The following is a 14,330-nucleotide window of genomic DNA, read 5'->3' on the forward strand; positions in this document are numbered from 1 at the left end:
GAGGCCGCACCGGGAGCACCGGATGCAATAGCTGACCCCAACAGACTCACAAGTGAAGTGTGGGTCTCGGCCTGAAACGTTGACTGTACCTCTTCCTAGAGATGCTGCCTGGCCTGCTGCGTTCACCAGCAACTTTGATGTGTGTTGCTTGAATTTCCAGCATCTGCAGAATTCCTCTTGTTTGAAGTGTTGCCTCACCTGGAAGGACTGTTTGGGGCAATAAAGTATGACTATGACTATGACTATTTTGTAGGTGTTGCTTAAGAAGGCAGGTATGGTTGTATGGTCTCTTTAAAGCCATCTCTTTAGGCTTGCTGGTAACTGCTTTAAAAATCTTTCTTTCCCACCACCCTTCCCTACAGCTCTGCCCCGTTTAATATTGCCCAACTCCCTCACTCGTCTGCCCAGTGCTTCCCCCTGCTGGCCTTTCAGTGCAAGGCTTCAGCGGTACCCGAGCCGGCTGCCTGCGCTCTCTACTGGCTTTTGGCGTTATTTTCAGGCGCTGCACTGCAACTGGCTCCATAGCTCAGTGGTTAGAGCACTGGTCTTGTAAACCAGGGGTCGCGAGTTCGATCCTCGCTGGGGCCTCCTTCAATTTTCTTTTCCTCTCCCTCTGTGTTAATGCAATTCATAGTCATACTTTATTGATCCCGGGGGAAATTGGTTTTCATTACAGTTGCACCATAAATAATAAATAGTAATAGAACCATAAATAGTAATATGTAAATTACGCCAGGAAATAAGTCCAGGACCAGCCTATTGGCTCAGGGTGTCTGACCCTCCAATGGAGGAGTTGTAAAGTTTGATGGCCACAGGCAGGAATGACTTCCTATGACGCTCTGTGCTGCATCTCGGTGGAATGAGTCTCTGGCTGAATGTACTCCTGTGCCCACCCAGTACATTATGTAGTGGATGGGAAACATTGTCCAAGATGGCATGCAACTTGGACAGCATCCTCTTTTCAGACACCACCATGAGAGAGTCCAGTTCCATCCCCACAACATCACTGGCCTTACGGATGAGTTTGTTGATTCTGTTGGTGTCTGCTACCCTCAGCCTGCTGTCCCAGCACACAACAGCAAACGTGATAGCACTGGCCATTACAGACTCGTAGAACATCTTCAGCATCGTCCGCACAATTGATGTGCCCGAGAACCTGAATCAGGTTTAATATCACTGGCATATGTCCTGTAATTTATTAGCTTTGCGGCACCAGTACATGGTAAGTCCTAGGATACAAAAGCAAGTATATAAGGCTTTATAAGGCACTGATGAGGCCTGATTTATACTTATACTTTATACTTTACTGTCGCCAAACAATTGCTACTAGAACATACGATCATCACAGCGAAATTTGATTCTGCGCTTCACACTCCCTGGATTACAAATATTAAATATTATAAATATTAAAAATAGTTAAAATTAGTAAATATTAAAAATTTAAATTATATTATGTTAGCACTTCCATTGTATCCTGGATGACGGATTACCTGACTGGCTGACCACAGTTTGTGTGGCTTCGGAGCTGTCAGACATGGCTATCAGTAGCACTGGATCGATTTGTAGACCGGATATTGAACTTTTTGCTGTTGGACCCCGGCCACATTCCACCGAGATACAACACTGGGCGTCACGGGAGGTTGTTCCTGCCTGTGGCCATCGAACTTTGCAGCTCCTCCCGTGGAGGGTCAGACACCCTGAGCCAATAGACCGGTCCTGGACTTATTTTCCATCTGGCATAGTTTGCATTTTGTTGTTTGATTGTTTGTGGTTTTTGTATTGCTATATTTATGCTCTATTCTTGGTTGGTGCGGCTGTAACGAAACCAAATTTCCCTCGGGATCAATAAAGTATATCTATCTACCTATCTATAAATCATAAAGAAAAAATAGAAAAATGGGAAGTAAGGTAGTGCAAAAAAACCGAGAGGCAGGTCCGGATATTTGGAGGGTACGGCCCAGATCCGGGTCAGGATCCGTTCAGCAGTCTTATCACAGTTGGAAAGAGGCTGTTCCCAAATCTGGCCGTATGAGTCTTCAAGCTCCTGAGCCTTCTCCCGGAGGGAAGAGGGATGAAAAGTGTGTTGGCTGGGTGGGTCGTGTCCTTGATTATCCCGGCAGCACTGCTCCGACAGTGTGCGGTGTAAAGTGAGTCCACGGACGGAAGATTGGTTTGTGTGATTTGGAGTACCCCAAGCAGTTTTTTTGGGGCCCCTTATCTAAGAAAGGATGTGCTGACGCTGGAGAGGGTTCGAAGGAGGTTCAGGAAAATGATCCCAGGATGGAATGGCTCGTCACATGAAGAGCGTTTGATGACCCTGGGCCTGTATTCACTGGAAGTCAGAAGAATGGGGGGGAGGTGAGTGACCTCACTGAAACCTTTTGAATAGATAAATCCTTTACTGATCCCAAAGGAAATTACAGTGTCACAGCAGCATTCTGTTTCCACCATTTGACAAAGTCCTCCACCAGGGCCCTGTATTCATCCTCCCGTCCTCCCTTTATACACCCAACTATTGCCCAGTCATCAGAGACTTTCTGCAGATGACATGACTCAGTGTTGTAGCTAAAGGGTAAACAGGAAGGGAGACAATACAGTCCCCTGTGGGACCCCAGTGCTGCTTATAGCCATGTCTGACACACAGCTCTGAAGCCACACAAACTGTGGTCAGCCAGTCAGGTAGTCCATTATCCAGGATACAATGGAAGTGCTAACATAAGAACATCAGAAATAGGAGCAGGAGTCGGCCATCTGGCCCATCGAGCCTGCCCCACCATTCAATAAGATCATGGCTGATCTGTCTGTAAACTCAGCTCCATCTACCTGCCTTTTCCCCATAACCCTTAATTCCCTTACTATGTAAAAACCTAACCGTTTCTTAAATATATTTAGTGAAGAAGCCTCCACTGCTTCCCTGGGCAGAGAATTCCACAGATTCACCACTCTCTGGGAAAAACAGTTTCTCCTCATCTCCGTCCTAAATCTTCTCCCCTGAATCTTGAGGCTTTGTCCCCTAGTTCTAGTCTCACCTACCAATGGAAATAACTTTCCTACTTCTATCTTATCTATCCCTGTCAAAATTTTGTATGCTTCTATAAGATCCCCTCTCATTCTTCTGAATTCCAGAGAGTACAGTCCCAGGCGACTCGATCTCTCCTCATAGGTTAACCCCTTCATCTCTGGAATCAACCTGGTGAACCTCCTCTGCACGGCCTCCAAAGCCAGTATATCCTCCCTCAAGTATGGAGACCAGAACTGCACACAGTACTCCAGGTGCGGCCTCACCAGTACCCTGTATAGTTGCAGCATGACCTCCCTGCTCTTGAATTCAATCCCTCTAGCAATGAAGGCCAACATTCTGTTTGCCCTCTTAATAACCTGTTGCACCTGCAAGCCAACTTTCTGCAATTCCTGCACAAGGACTCCCAAGTCCCTCTGCACAACAGCAGGCTGCAATCTTTCACCATTTAAATAATAATCTGCTCCTCTATTATTCCTTCCAAAGTGCATGATCTCGCATTTACCAACGTTGTATTCCATCTGCCAGACCTTGGCCCGCTCACTTAACCTATCTATATCCCTCTGCAGATTCTCCACATCCTCTGTACAATTTGCTTTTCCACTGAGTTTAGTGTCATCAGCAAATTTTGCTACACTACACTCAGCCCCCTCTTCCAAATCATCAGTGTAAATGGTAAACAACTGCGGGCCCAGCACCGGCCCCTGCGGCACCCCACTCACCACTGACTGCCAGCCGGAGAAACAGCCATTTATACCCACAAAGCTGTGCCGAACATGTCCTTACCTTAGAAATTACCTAGGGTTACCCATAGCCCTCTATTTTTCTGAGCTCCATGTACCTGTCCAGGAATCTTTTAAAAGACCCTATTGTATCCGCCTCCACCACCGTTGCCGGTAGCCCATTCCATACACTCACCACTCTCTGCATAAAAAACTTACCCCTGACATCTCCTCTGTACCTACTCCCAAGCATCTTAAAACTGTGCCCTCTCGTGCTGGCCATTTCAGCCCTGGGGAAAAACCTCTGACTATCCACACGATCAATGCCTCTCATCATCTTAGACACCTCTATCAGGTCACCTCTCATCCTCCGTCACTCCAAGGAAAAAGGCCAAGTTCACATAAGGCATGCTCCCCAATCCAGGCAACATCCTTGTAAATCTCCTCTGCACCCTTTCTATGGTTTCCACATCCTTTCTATAGTGAGGCGAGCAGACCTGAGCACAGTACTAAAGTGGGGTCTGACCAGGGTCCTATATAGCTGCAACATTACTTCTCTGCTCCTAAACTCAATCCCACAATTGATGAAGGCCTTCTTAACCAAACCTTGGGGCTCCCAACGCTTTGCCGTGTCTGAGTTTTCCCAGAAAACCTTCTCACCTGCTCAGTAGTGAAGAGGAGTCCATGATGACTGGGGAGTTGGTGATAGGTGATAGCTGGGGGAGGTGAAGATCAGGATGATGGCAGTTGGTATATGGAGGTGTGGATGGTAGGTTCAGGGCAAGGAGGGAGTGTAGCCAGTGGTAGCCTGTGTTGTTCATCCACGTGTTGAGAGGATGAAGGAGGGGAGAGAGGTCTGAGACAGCATTGGGTGCCTCTGCATTTGGACTGGTGGGCTGGTGTACCGGGGGGGGGGGGGCAATTGTCAAACCTGTTGAAGAATTGGTTTAATACATCAGCCCATTCCTGGCTGCATTCCAAGGCTCTCCAGCCGGGCTGACTGAGGCCAGTGATGTTCTTCATCCCTCACCACACCTCCCGTGTGCTACCCAGCCCAAGCTTGTCCTCCATCTCTCTCCTGTATTCCTCTTTAGCCACCTTGATCTTCTCCTTCTGCTCCCTCTGGACCTGTTTCCATTTCTCCCCGTCTCCTGATCTAAAAGCTCCCTCCTTGTGGTTGAGCAGAGACTTCAGATCACTGACGACGCTGGTCTGTTGCTAGGGAAGCTGCAAGCTGTTCTTGATGGTATTGGTGTCCACACTGAAGCTGATGCAGCCAATGATACAACCAGAATGGTGAAAGGCCTTGGGAGAGTGGACGTGGAAAGGATGTTTCCTGTGGTGGGGGAGTCCAAAACCAGAGGTCACAGCCTCAGAATAGAGGGGCATCCATAAGACACAGGAGCAGAATTGGGCCATTTGTCCATTGGTTCTGCTCCGCCATTCAATCATGGCTGATCCTTTCTCCCCCTTGTCAGCCCCACTCCCGACCTTCTCCCCGTAACCTTTGATGTCGCGTCCAATCGAGAACCTATCAAGCTCTGCCTTAAATACAACCAACGACCTGGCCTCCGTTCAGCACCCTCTGGCCAAAGGAACTGCTCGGCATCTGTTGTCAGTGAGGAAACAGATTCGGTGGGGTCTCAGAGGCAAGGACTCTGGACACGCGGTCTTGGTAGTGAAGGAGTTTATTTACAGAAGACAAACGAGGGAAAGTGGCGACAGAAACAACGCGCACACGCGCCCAATTCACAGCAGTCGTGGGAAAAGTCGGATTGGCAATAAAACACAGGCGGACAATTAACAAGGAACGCGGGAAAATCGCGTGGGAGCAGAGTACACGCACATATACACACATACAACGAAGGGAAAATTCAATACGATACCCGCCACCCCTTGACTCTGTGCAGGCACGGCTCTACGCTATCAGGGACAATAATCAACGCTCCCAACCCTATTCAATGCACAGCTCACCAACAGTTTCTCCAGCGCCGTTTCACGGTTCTCAGCCTGGAGTGAAGCAAGGTGGTCCCTCGGAGATGGCAAGGAGAGAGAGCCCAGCACACGTGGTACCCTTTTAGTGCAGGAGGGCTGAAGGGTCCTGCCCAGGTGATTCACGGGGTGGGAGGGGGCCAATGGCTCGGTGCCAGCAGAGTCAAACTGATTACAAAGGACAATTGCCCAAGGCCAAATACTTTATACTTTATTGTCGCCAAACAATTGGTACTAGAGCGTACAATCATCATAGCGATATTTGATTCTGCGCTTCACACTCCCTGGATTACAAATATTAAATATTAAAGATATTAAAAATAGTTAAAATTAGTAAATATTAAAATTTTAAATTATAAATCATAAATAGAAAATAGAAAAATGGAAAGTAAGGTAATGCAAAAAAACCGAGAGGCAGGTCTGGATATTTGGAGGGTACGGCCCAGATCCGGGTCAGGATCCGTTCAGCAGTCTTATCACAGTTGGAAAGAAGCTGTTCCCAAATCTACAAGGCTAATTAAAGGGGCCAATGCTTAGGTGTGCATTGGTGGGCGAGGAGGGGTCAAACCTTGATTGGCAGGTGGCGTGCCTTCTGACCATGGAGTGGGCAATGCTGTCCCGTGACAGTCACGACCCCTCTAATACAGTATCTCTGTTTTAAATGAACGCCGCTCTATCCTAAGGCTGTGCCCTCTTGTCCTAGACTCCCCCACCATAGGAAATATCCTTTCTAGATCAACTCTGTCTAGGCCTTTCAACATTCAAAAGGTTTCAATGAGATCCCCCCTCATCCTTCTGAATTCCCCCGAGTACAGACCCAGTGCCATCAAATGTTCTTCGTATGATAACCCTTTCATTCCCAGAATCATCGTTGTGAACCTCCTCTGGACCCTCTCCAATACCAGCACATCTTTTCTCAGATGAGGAGCCCAGAACTGTTCATTCATGATGAGGCCTCACCAGTGCCTTATAAAGCCTCAGGATCACATCCCTGCTCTTGTATTCTAGTCCTCTCGAAATGAATACTAACATGGCATTTGCCTTCCCCATCACTGACTCTACCTGCAAGTTAACCTTCAGGGTGATCTGCACTAGGACCCTTTGCATCTCAGATTTTTGGATTTTCTCCCCAATGAGAAAAAAGTCAGCACATTTATTTCTACTACCAAAGTGCGTGACCATGCATTTCCCAATATTGTATTTCATTTGCCATTTCTTTCCTATTCTCCTAATCCGTCTAAGTCCTTCTGCAACCTATTTGTTTCCTCAACACGACCCACCCCTCCACCAATCTTTGTATCATATAACCATATAACAATTACAGCACGGAAACAGGCCATCTCGGCCCTTCTAGTCCGTGCCGAACTCTTACCCTATCCTATTCCCACCGACCTGCACTCAGCCCCATAACCCTCCATTCCATTCCTGTCCATATATCTATCCAATTTAACTTTAAACAACATCGAACCTGCATCAACCACTTCTGCTGGAAGCTCGTTCCACACAGTCACCACTCTCTGAGTAAAGAAGCTCCCCCTCATGTTCCCCTAAACTTTTGTCCTCTAACTCTCAACTCATGTCCTCTTGTTTAAATCTCCCCCACTCTCAATGGAAAAAGTCTAACCACGTCAACTCTATCAATCCCCCTCATAATTTTAAACACCTCTGTCAAGTCCCCCCTCAACCTTCTAGGCTCCAAAGAATAAAGACCTAATGTGTTCAACCTTTCTCTGTAATTTAGGAGATGAAACCCAGGCAACATTTTAGTAAACCTCCTCTGTACTCTCTCAATTTTATTGATATCTTTCCTATAATTCGGTGACCAGAACTGATCATCTGCAAACTTGGCAATAAAGCCATCTATTCCATCATCTAAATCATTGACAAGAAGCAGTCTCAACACCGACACCTGCGGAACACCACTAGTCACTGTTAGCCAATGCTCTAACCATGCAGGTAACTTTTCCTGTAATACAACAAGCTCTTAACTTGGTGAGCAGCCTCATGTGTGGCATCTTGTCAAAGGTTTTTCTGTAAGTCCAAATATACAACATTCACTGTGTCCCCTTGACCTATCCTACTTGTACTCTCCTCCAAGGACTCCAACAGGTTTTTCACGCAAGATTTTCCCTTAAGGAAACCATGCTGACTTTGTCTTATCTTGTCCTGTGTGACAAAGTACTCCGTAACGTCATCCTTAACAATTGACTCCAACGTCTTCCCCACCACTGAGGTCAGGCTAACTGGTCAATAATTTCCTTCCTGCTGCCTTCCTCCTTTCTCAAAGAGTGGAGTGACATTTGCAGTTTTCCAGTCCTCTGACACCATGCCAGAGTCCAATGATTTTTGAGAGTTAATTACTAATGCCTCCACAATCTCTACCCGAGGATGAGTCATGAGAGAATAGGACCAATCAGGTGTGATAGCAGCGAGCAGAGCGGCAGACACCCCTGCTGAAATCTGGAGGAAAACACACGGAGGATGCAGAGGAGGATCACAAAGGCGAGGAAAGAGGACCAGGTCGAGACAACAGAGACTTATGGACAAGAGGAGTTCGGTGGGTAATAAAATGGATGAGTTCACGGTGCTAGCCAGGCGTCAGGGAACATTTCGGGAGTGCAGTGTTATGTGTTACACTGGAACGGGGCTGCACGAGGACATATCCGATCAAAACTTTTCCATGGACGGCTTCCAGACCGTTCGGGCTGACCGGAAGTGCACTGAGAGCGGTAAGCATAAAGGAGTTGGGTGCTTATTGTTCTGGTTAACAACGGGTAGTGCAATCCGGGTCATATCACGATAGAGGAACGTGTTTGTAGACCGGATATTGAACTTCTTACTGTTGGACTTCGGCCACATTCCACCGAGATACAACACTGGGCGTCACGGGAGGTCGTTCCTGCCTGTGGCCATCGAACTTGCAGCTCCTCCCGTGGAGGGTCAGACACCCTGAGCCAATAGACTGGTCCTGGACTTATTTTCCATCTGGCATAGTTTGCATTTTGTTGTTTGATTGTTTGTGGTTTTTGTATTGCTATATTTATGCTCTATTCTTGGTTGGTGCGGCTGTAACGAAACCAAATTTCCCTCGGGATCAATAAAGTATATCTATCTATCTAATGGAAACGTGTACATGGAGTCGGAGGAGGTACTTAGTGAATACTTTGCTTCAGTATTTACTAGGGAAAAGGACTTTGGCAATTGTGGGGTTGACTTACAGTGGACTGAAATGCTTGAGCATACAGATGTTAAGAAAGAAGATACGCTGGAGCTTTTGAAAAGCATAAAGTTAGATAAGTCACCAGGACCAACGAGATATACCCAGGCTACTGTGGGAAGGAGATTGCTGAGCCTCTGGCGATGATCAATAGGGACAGGAGAAGTACTGGAGGATCGGAGAGTTGCAAATGTTGTTCCCTTGTTCAAGAAAGGGAGTAGAGATAACCCAGGAAATTATAGACCAGTGAGTCTTATTTCAGTGGTTGGTAAGTTGATGGAGAAGATCCTGAGAGGCAGGATTTATGAACATTTGGAGAGGCATAATATGATTAGGAATAGTCAGCATGGATTTGTCTAAAGCAGGTCGTGCCTTACAAGCCTGATTGAATTTTTTGAGGATGTGACTAAACACATTGATGAAGGTACAGCAGTAGATGTAGTGTATATGGATTTCAGCAAGGCACTTGATAAGGTACCCCATGCAAGGCTTTTTGAGAAAGTAAGGAGATGAGTGGGTTAGACTTTGAGGAGAGATTGAGTACTTGCTGGAATTCAGAAGGATGAGAGGCGATCTTATAGAAACATAGATAAGACAGAGGCAGGAAAGTTGTTTCCACTGGTAGGTGAGACTAGAATTAGGGACCATAGCCTCATGATTCCGGGGGAGTAGATTTAGGACGGAGATAAGGAGAAACTGCTTTTCCCAGAGAGTGGTGAATCTGTAGAATTCTCTGCCCAATGAAGCAGTGGAGGCTACCTCAGTAAATATACTTAAGACAAGGTTGGATAGATTTTTGCTTTTATGATCTACTTTGATATTATTTGCTAGATTGCTTTCGTATTTCATCTTTTCCCCGCAGAGTTTTTTTTTAGTTGCTCTCTGTAGGGTTTTAAAAGCTTCCCAATCCTCTATGTTCCCGCTTTTTTTTGCTTTTACATTAGCTTTGACTTCCCTTGTCAGCCATGGTTGTACTATTTTGCCATTTGAGTATTTCTTCATTTTTGGAATATTCTATTCTGTACCTTCCTCATTTTCCCCAGAAACTCACTCCATTGCTGCTCTGCTGACATCCCTGCCAGCAGCTCCTTCCAATTTACTTTGGCCAACTCCTCTCTCAAACCACTGTAATTTCCTTTACTCCACTGAAATACTGCTGCATCAGACTTTACTTTCTCCCTATCCAATTTGAAGTTCATCTCAATCATACTGCGATCACTGTCTCCTAAGGGTTCTTTTACCTTAAGCTCCCTAATCATCTCTGGTTCATTGTAGAACACCCAATCCAGTATAGCTGATCCCCTAGTAGGCTGGACGATGAAATGTTCTGAAAAGCCATATCGTAAGCATTGAACAAACTCACTCTCTTGAGATCCATTACCAATCTGATTCTCCCAATTGACCTGCATGTTGAAAGCTCTCCTGACTATCATAACACTGCCCTTTTGACATGCCTTTCCTTTTTCTTGTTCTCATTGTAATCTGTGGTTCACATCCCAGCTACCGTCGGGAGGCCTGTATGTAACTGCCATTCATGTCCTTTTACCCTTGCAGTTTCTTAACTCAACCCACAAGGATTCAACGTCTTCCAATTTTATGTCATTCTTTACCGGCAGAGCCACGCCTCCCATGTAACCTTGAACATTCAGCTCCCAACTACAACCATCCTTCAATCACGATTCAGTGATGACCATGTTATACTTAACAATCTGTAAAAGTGTAACAAGATAGACCATAAGACGTAAGAGCAGGATTAGGCCATCTGGCCCATCGAGTCTGCTCCGTCATTCAATCATGACTGATCCTTTTTTCCAATCTCCTCCCCAACGCTAGTTCCCAGCCTTCTCCCTGTAAAGATCATCCACCATATTTCTGTGCATTGAGATACAACACTTTGAGTACTGTATTTGCTGCCTTTTTTGCTTCTGCATCCCTAATGCACTGATACTAGCTGTAATTTTGTCCTATCATCTGCCTGTCTTTCCTGACAGTCCGACTCCATGACATCTTTGCTTTTTTACCATCTGTCCTATCCTGGGGTCCCTTCACTCCAGCTCCCATCCCCGTACCAAACCCTCCCCAACAGCTCTAACAAACCTACCCGCCAGAATATTGGTCCCTCTCGGGTCCAGGTGCACTTTTGAATAGGTCATACGTCCTCCAGAAGAGATCCAAGATCCTGAATCCCTGCCCCCTATGCCAGCTTCTCAGCCACGCATTTATCTGCCAAATCATCCTGTTTCTACCCTCACTGGCGTGTGGCACAGACGGCAATCCAGAAATTACTGCCCTGGAGGTTCTGCTTCTCAGCTTTCTACCTAGCCCTCTAAAAGCTCTTTTCAGAACCTCTCTGCTTTTTCTTCCTATATGATTGGTACCAATATGTACCAAGATACCTGTCTGCTCTCCCTCCCCCTCCTTTTAGAACTGAAATAAGGAGGAAATTCTTTCGCCAGATAGGGGTGAATCTGTGGAATTCGTTGCCAAAGCAGCTGTAGTCTTGTCAAGTCTTTATGTACATTTAAGGCAGAGGTTGAGAGATTCTTGACTGGTCGGGGCATGAAGAAGGCAGGAGATTGGGGCTGAGAGAAAAAATGAGTCGGCCATAATAAAGTGGTGAAACAGACTCGATGGGCCAAATGGCCCAATTCTGCTCCCATGTCTTATGGTGTTAAACTCTTCTCGGGCTTACAGCCGGGTCCCCGTTCAGCCCAAGAAGAGTGTATGCATCATATACACCAGGAAAGCGCAAGATCCCTTTTCATCTTAAAATAGCAGAGAACAAAACTGTGAGTTTTTATGTGAGTGTGTGTATAATTAAAAGTGCAGAAAATAGAAATAAAAAAGTGGTGAGGTAGTGTTCATGGGTTCAGTGTCCATTCAGAGATCGGGTGGTGGAGGGTGGTGGAGGGGAAGAAGCTGTTCCTGAATCGTTGAGAGTGTGTCTTCATGCTCCTGTACCTCCCCCCCTGATGGTAGCAATGAGAAGAGGCCACCTCCTGGGTGATGGGGGTCCTTAACGATGGACACCACCTTCTTGGACACTGTGGAGGTGGAGGCTAGTGACATGATGGAGCTAAGTTTACAGCTCTCTGCAGCTTACTTTGATCCCATATGATAGATCCCCCCCCCCCCCCGCGTACCAGATGATGATGCAGGCACTTAGAATGCTTTTCACCGTACAACTGTAGACCTACACAAGTGTTTTAGGTGACAGATCAAACTTTCTCAAACTCCTAATAAAATACAACCACTGCCGTGCCTCCTTTTAGGGCATTGATATGTTGGTTCAAGGTTAGATCCTCAGATATTGACACCCAGGGACTTGAAGTCACCCTCCCTCTCTTTCCACATCTGATCCCTCCGTGAGCACTGCTGTGTGCTCCCCCATCTCACCCTTCCTCAAGTCCACAGTCAGCTCTTTGGTCTCGCTGCCACTGAGAGCCAGGTTGTTGCTGCGTCACCACTCCACTGGCCAATGTCTCACTCCTGTACGGCCTCTCGTCACCGTCTGAGATTCTGCCAACAATGGTGCATTATCAGTCAATCATTTGCCTTCCCAAGTGTACAAAGGTGCTCAGCAAACAACGACTTTATCTCAGTTGGGCTATGTAATTGAGACCACCTGACACTCAATATATTTAGTTTCTCGCTGCTGCCATCAGGTAGAAGGTACAGGAGCCTCAGGACTCACACCACCAGGTTCAAGAACAGTTACTACCCCTCAACCATCAGGCTCCTGGACAAAAGGGGATAACCACACTCACTTGCCCATCCATTGAGATGTTCCCACAACCAATGATCTCACTTCAAGGACTCTTGATCTCATGTTCTCGTTATTTATTGCTATTTACTTATATTCGCATTTGCACAGTTTGTTGTCTTTTACTCACTGGTTCATCTTTCATTGACCCGGTCATGGATTTAGTCATAGTCATACTTTATTGATCCCGGGGGAAATCGGTTTTCATTACAGTTGCACCATAAATAATAAATAGTAATAAAACCATAAATAGTCAAATAGTAATATGTAAATTATGAAATAAGTCCAGGACCAGCCTATTGGCTCAGGGTGTCTGACCCTCCAAGGGAGGAGTTGTAAAGTTTGATGGCCACAGGCAGGAATGACCTTCTATGACGCTCTGTGCTGCATCTCGGTGGAATGAGTCTCTGGCTGAATGTACTCCTGTGCCCACCCAGTACATTATGTAGTGGATGGGAGACATTGACCAAGATGGCATGCAACTTGGACAGCATCTTCTTTTCAGACACCACCGTCACCACCAGTTCCATCCCCACAACATCACTGGCCTTACGAATGAGTTTGTTGATTCTGTTGGTGTTTGCCACCCTCAGCCTGCTGCCCCAGCACACAACAGCAAACATGATCGCACTGGCCACCACAGACTCGTAGAACATCCTCAGCATCGTCTGGCAGATGTTAAAAGACCTCAGTCTCCTCAGGAAATAGAGATGGCTCTGACCCTTCTTATAGACAGCCTCAGTGTTCTTTGACCAGTCCAGTTTATTGCTGAGTATGGCCACAGGAAAATGAATATATATGGTGACAAATATGTACTCTGATAATATTTTACTTTTGAAACTTGACAAGACCCTAAACCAGGGGTTTATGGATCTCTTGTGTAATGGCATAAGAAAGGGTGGGGTCCCCTGCCAGATGGGTGGCAAGGTGGAGGTACTTTATGGGTGCTCCATGATTTGATCATGGCTGATTTATTCCCCCCCCCCCATCCCATTCTTTTGCCTTCTCCTTGCAACCTTTGATGCCTTGACTAATCAGGAAACTATTCACCACCATTTTAAATATACCCACTGGCTTGGCCTTCATAGGAGTATGTGTCAATTAATTCCAGATCCCGCACTTGCTTGCTAAAGGAATTCCTCACTTCTGATCCAAGGGGATTCCCTGTATTCTGAGACTGTGCTCGCTGGTCCTAGACTCCCCCACCATGGGAAACATCCTTTCCACCTCCACTCTATCTGTGTCCTCTGGTCCTGGACTCCCCCACTATAGGAAACATCCTCTCCCCATCCACTCTATCTGTGTCCTCTGGTCCGAGCCTCCCCCAATACAGGAAACATCCTCTCCACATCCACTCTATCTGTGCCCTCTGGTCCTAGACTCCCCCACTATAGGAAACATCCTCTCCACATCCACTCTATCTGTGTCCTCTGGTCCTAGACTCCCCCACTGTAGGAAACATCCTCACCACATCCACTCTATCTGTGTCCTCTGGTCCTGGACTCCCCCACTATAGGAAACATCCTCTCCACATCCACTCTATCTGTGCCCTCTGGTCCTAGACTCCCCCACTATAGGAAACATCCTCTCCACTTCCACTCCATCTGTGTCCTCTGG

The 14,330-nt window shown here is 46.6% G+C and overlaps 1 non-coding gene across 1 annotated transcript; it reads left to right on the forward strand.

Annotated features, from left to right (window-relative positions):
* The first annotated feature begins 515 nt into the window (after positions 1-515).
* Positions 516-588, forward strand: trnat-ugu (transfer RNA threonine (anticodon UGU)). Its single transcript has one exon. It is a non-coding gene; the product is annotated as a tRNA-Thr (tRNA).
* Positions 589-14,330: the final 13,742 nt, after the last annotated feature.

This window comes from Mobula birostris, chromosome 28 (assembly GCF_030028105.1).
Source record: "Mobula birostris isolate sMobBir1 chromosome 28, sMobBir1.hap1, whole genome shotgun sequence".
Lineage (NCBI taxonomy): Eukaryota > Metazoa > Chordata > Chondrichthyes > Myliobatiformes > Myliobatidae > Mobula > Mobula birostris.